Genomic DNA, 5847 nt, shown 5'->3' with positions numbered 1-5847 from the left:
AGACTTCGCAAGAAATGAAATTTAAGATAGAAATGAGGGAGGAATAGGGTTGTGACACCCTACGAAATGCAGTAGTCTTTAACGTCTCTAGTAGACGTTGGGCTCTTTTAGCCCGGATCAAATGTCTTATAATGTATCCCCTCCTTAATGGGGTGATAGACGCTTTGAACTCTACTCAACAAATGGTTCCCTAAGGAACTTATTGGATTAAGCTCAAAAGAAGTTTTTGGTCCTTGGTCAATGCAATCTTTGGGCTTCCATGCCCTTTCAAAACAAGAATTTGAAACTACTTTCTTTGGTTTCAAGTTTGAAGATGAACTTTTTGAAATTTTAGTTTCACACAAAAACTCAATTCCTTCACATTTAAGGTCATGACATTTATCTACAATATTCACTTCTTCATGCTTGTTAAATAAGTTGGGGGTTGGATTAAAGATATTCAACTTCACCTTCATGTGGCCAAATGAGATCTTCATTATCCCCGTCCTACAATTGATGTTAGCATTTGCGGTTGCCAAGAAAGGACGGCCAAGGATAACGGGAATTTGGCTCTTAGGATTTGGAACCGGTTCCGTTTCAATGACAACGAAATCAACGGGGAAGAAGAATTTATCAATCTTGATCAAAACATCCTCAATGATACCCCTAGGCTTTTTGATAGATCGGTCGGCAAGTTACAAAACCACCGATGTCGGTTTCAATTCTCTTAAGCCTAATTTGACATATACCGAGTATGGAAGAAGGTTAACACTTGCTCCTAAGTCAAGGAGAGCCCGATTAATGAGATGGTCACCAATGATGCATGAAGTGGTAGGTGAACCGGGGTCCTTAAACTTTGGGAGAGTGTTATGCTGCAAAATTGAGCTCACTTGCTCAGTTAAGAACACTTTCCTAGGTGCTTGGCTTTTGTTCTTCCTCATTTGGGTGCAAATATCTTTCAAGAACTTGGCATAAGCCAGAATTTGCTTGATTGCATCCAAAAGTGGAAGATTAACTTTCACTTGCCTAAACACTTCCATAATTTCATTAGTCTTAGCCTTTTGCTTGTCATTTGAAATGGATCATTTTAAGGCATCCAGAAATGGAGCTTTTGGTTCAAAAACCTTTTCAAAAAATTTTTTTGAACTCTCTTCAACACAAAAAGTTTTAAAATCATTTTGCTTCAAATTACCTTTCAACAAATCACTTTCAAAATCACTTTTCAATAAATCATTTTTAGAATCACTTTTCAAATCACTTTTTAAAATATTCTCATTTGTATGGTCATGCACATGCAATGAAGGAGGAATAGAATATGAAACAGGATGGGTGTCAACTTGTGGTTGCACCGGTTCACTCTCTTCATTGAACATACCCATTTGGTTGTCCACAATCTTTCTACTTCTCAAGGTAGTCACCGCATTAACATGCTCTATTATGTGACCTTCCAATGAGGAATGAGTCTCCACAACGCATTGTTGCTTAGGTGGGGCATTCATAGGCATCTTTCCCTTTTTTCTTGCATTTAGTGTGTTAGCTATTTGCCTTACTTGGGTTTCAAGCTTTGCAATTGATTGAGAGTGAGAATGAAGCAATTGTGTATTCACCTCAAGAGTGCCCAAAGCGGTTAAAACTTTTTCTTCAAAAACGGGACTCCTAAAATTCCCTTGAGAATATGATTGATTGGGAAAATGAGAATTTAAGAATTGGTTTCCTTGTGATTGGTATTGTTTATATCCTTGGGATCCTTGGCTTTGCATTGGAGGTGGAATGTACTTCCCTTGAAAACTACCTTGGGGAGGGTTTGAGCCTTCCCCTTGGCTTTTCCAAGAGAAGTTCGGGTGATTTCTCCAACTTGAATTGTAGTGATTGCCATAAGGATTGTTCCCTTGATTAACAAACATTGCATTGACTTGTTCATAATGCTCACTTTGCACATGTCCATGGGGACAATTGGAAGTAGAATGTAGAACACTAGAACAAGTCATACACGATTCATTAGATGCATGATGAGAATGGTTAGGGAAGGAAGATACTTGATTCGCCGAGTTTTAGTTGATCAAGAATTGATCAAACCTTTGAGATAAAGATTTCTTCTCGGCGGCAATTTCATTGGAATGGTCGACTTGATGTAAGCCAACACTCTTCCTACCACTAGAATTTTTACCATTCTTTGAAGATAAATTTCTATGCAAAGAGTTTTCACTCATGCTCTCATAAAGACGCCACACATCATCTTCATGCCTATCAATGTAAGAGCCACCTATAGAAGCATCAACCATGCCCTTGTAATTGTCCGATAAACTCTCAAAGAAATATTGAACTAATTGCCATTTGGGTATGTCATGATGTGGACACTTCCTTAGCAATTCATTGAAACGTTCCCATGCCTCATGAAATGTTTCCCCATCCCCATGTGTAAATTCCCTAATTGAAGTTCTCATGACATTGGTCTTAGAAATCGGATAGTACTGTTTCAAGAACTCTTGTTGCATTTCTGCCCAAGAGGTTATTGAAAAAGGCCTAAGGTTGTTGAACCAATACTTTGCCTTATCTTTGAGGGTAAATAGGAAAAGTTTACACCTTAATACCTCTTCCGGCATGTCCGTGTATCACACGGTGGAACATACTTCAAGAAACTCATCCAAATGCTTGTAAGGTTCTTCACTTGGAAGTCCATGATAGTTAGGAAGCATTTGAATAGTTTGTGGTTTGATTTCATAGTGGTGTGCTTTATATGATGGCAATTGAATGCATGTGGGTGCATTGTATTCATTAGGCACATAGTGATCTCTTAAAGCAAGGGGAGGATTAGCAATTGGAGGTGCAACGTGGGCACCTTGATTTCCTTGAATAATGGGAGGTTGTGGAGTATACATTGGCCTTGGCATTCCAAATGGAACTTGGCTTTGTTGTTGTGGTTGGTGAATGAATGGCCTAGGCATGCCTAATGGTACTTGCATGTTTTCATGATGCACATTGGAATGGAGGATATCTTGTTAGTCTATGTGACCAAGGTCCTCCACATGGTCTCCATTATGGTCTTCCATTGATGAAATGGATTGACTAGAACTTCCTCTTCCCCTAGGATTGTGAACTACGGATTTAAGATGGAGGAAATTAAGAGGGACAAGAGTAGGTTTCAATGATCGACGACCATGCATGCACAACAAAACACAACAAGCAACAATGAATGAAAAATCACTTCACCGTCACAACAATTTAATCAAACTTTCTCCATATACAATGATCCCATACTCCCATGCTTTCAACAATATGAAAAGAACAATAAAATGCCTCCATGCAGGCTCACGATTTATCTACGAATTGAAAAACAAGCCTCTACGCGGACCGACGATTTAACTAAAGATTGAGTTAAGAAAGAGCTCACAAAAGGTCCTTAAGCAGTTCAAAAAAATTCAGTTTTTAACCTTTCAAATGTTTTAGATTTTAAGCTTCTTTTTCCTTGCTTTACTTAGCTCATTTGCTTGGATGCTCCTTTACTCACTTTCCTAGCCCAATGCACCTAGTTAAATAAGAACCAACACAATAAGTAACCAAAATTGAAATGAAAAATAAGTAAAACAAGATCAAAGGAGTACTAATTCCTAATTGATTCCACAAACACGACGTTGCCTTCAATCCCTGACAACGGCGCCAAAAACTATGGTGTGGTCCGTCATCCTACCACTTAGCTTGAGATAATGCTAGTTAGGTGAGGGCCAAGTTTTACATTTATAAAAGCCACTACTACCTTTCACTAAAAATATAGTTAGGGTGAGTAGGGATCGTCTTAAGGGATTGGTAGGTCGTATTGGTTGTGGAATCAAAATTAGGGTTAGTAGGTCGAGTGATCAAAAGATTGGTTGGTTGAAGTAAGCTAAGTGTGCAAATTAAACTAAGGTAAACAATAATGCAATAGAGAGAGAATAAAAAAGAAAGAGATCTTGGGGTTTAGAGATCACCACTAAGCATAACTTTTCTACACCCTTAACAAATGATTAATGAGGGGAAAACATGTGTTGCAATATTGGTGTGTGTGTGTGTTTGGTTGATTCAATTAGCAAGGATGACCAATTAAGTATATATTGTCTAAGCAACATAGTGAAAATCATAATATATCAAACTAAGCCATTAATCCTTTTATTAAGCTCATAATCCAAACATATCACAAGGTTAGAGACATATGTTACTTGCATTCAAAAGCATGGAACATCAAACAACAAGCATAGATTGTCCTCCCATGTATGTAACTAAGGCAACTACACTACAACTACACTACAACTAGGCTAATAGCATGAAATTAAACTAAGTAAACTAAGGGAGAGGGCACAATCCATCAAGAAATGAGTATGAACCATCAAGTAAATTACAAGAGAATTACATGAAGCACTATGTTTTGACAATCTCTAGATCCATAGCATCAATTCACATAGACATGCATCAATAACACAAAATCTAGAGACAAACACATAAACATCTATTCTAGCATACATAGATATATGGATAGAATGAAATGATCAATTGGAAACATTAAACAACACAAATCATTGAATAAACAAGATCTATGTATATATAAGTGTCAAAACATGTATTACAACACAAATCCCTTAAAAATACATAAATCAAGATGTAGAAAGGATGCTTAAGGCTAACTCTAGCCCCAAGAGGATGTCTAGCCACTTATGGATGTGCTCCTCCAACCCTCGAGGGCATCCATGGAAGAAATTTGCTCCTCTCCTTGGTTGATGAAGAACTCCAATGGTGTCTCTAGCCTCCTCTCCTCCTTTACTTCCTCCCTAAGAATTCTCTCAAAATTGATGTCTAAAGATATATGACAAGATATGTGTAAAAAGTAGCTCTTATCCTTATATAGGTAGGTCAAGTGACACCCAAATGAGTTGGGGTCGTACACCAAATATTCCCCCCAATGATTGGATAAGGGACAGCTTTTATGAGCTGGAATTTGGATTTTTCTGCACTTGAGGAAGTTCGATCGATCGAACCTTATCTTGGATCGATCGAACATGGCTAAGATCTATCGAACTTAGGCTGGATCGATCTACCTTGGCAGCGCCTTTTTGGATAAAGACAAATCTGAGATATTTTGGAGATATTTTTGGGAAAAAGACAAAAGTGGTTAGTGGGTTGGTACAACTGGACAACTGGATAAGATCAAGAATGTTCGATCTATCAGAGAATAAGTTGGATCGATCGAACTTTGGGATCTTTGAATAAGGACAAAAATGGCTTGGATCTATCTTGAAGTGCTGAGATCGATCCATGTTGGATCGATCGAACTTTCCTTAAGATTGATCGAAGTTGCTAAAATTCCACCCTTTGCTCATTTTGCTTCCTATTGCTTTCACTTTGCTCCTTTCTTTAATTAATCTCAAGATTGCTTCAATTCTGCTCTTATTTGGCTGAGTTAACTTATTTTGGGGATAAGTGCCTGAAAACGGAAATAAAACAAAATCAATCTAAAGCGAGAAAATAAGATAGATAAAGGTCCTAGAATACCTAAGCTTAAGGGGTTTCAATACGCACTTTTCAGCACTCATCATACTTATGTTACTTATTGTATACTTTATTGTGCTTTAATTTATGCTTATGAGATATGGTTGATTTGGAGGCATGGATTATTTACCAAGGTACAAATATATTGTTATTAATTTTGTATGTAGAAAACATACTTCAGGAGGCATGGATTATTTGCCAGAGATATATATGAATTGTCATTTACTAAGTATGAACAAGAACATACTATTGGAGGCATGGATTAATTACCAGGATATAATTGGAATGTCAATTGATGTATAGATAAATATTATACTTGTGGAGGCATGGATGAGTTGTCAAAGCATGAAT

The 5847-nt window shown here is 37.4% G+C and overlaps 1 pseudogene; it reads left to right on the top strand.

Annotated features, from left to right (window-relative positions):
• Window positions 1-2319: 2319 nt before the first annotated feature.
• LOC132305628 (small nucleolar RNA R71) lies at window positions 2320-2418 on the top strand (annotated as a pseudogene).
• Window positions 2419-5847: the final 3429 nt, after the last annotated feature.

Source organism: Cornus florida, unplaced genomic scaffold (assembly GCF_030987335.1).
Source record: "Cornus florida cultivar Cherokee Brave unplaced genomic scaffold, ASM3098733v1 CherokeeBrave_3.0.0_Hap2_Chr04, whole genome shotgun sequence".
NCBI classification, from domain to species: Eukaryota; Viridiplantae; Streptophyta; class Magnoliopsida; order Cornales; family Cornaceae; genus Cornus; species Cornus florida.
Note: the sequence above shows the minus strand (reverse complement) of the source record. Positions and strands in the feature narration are given on the sequence as shown.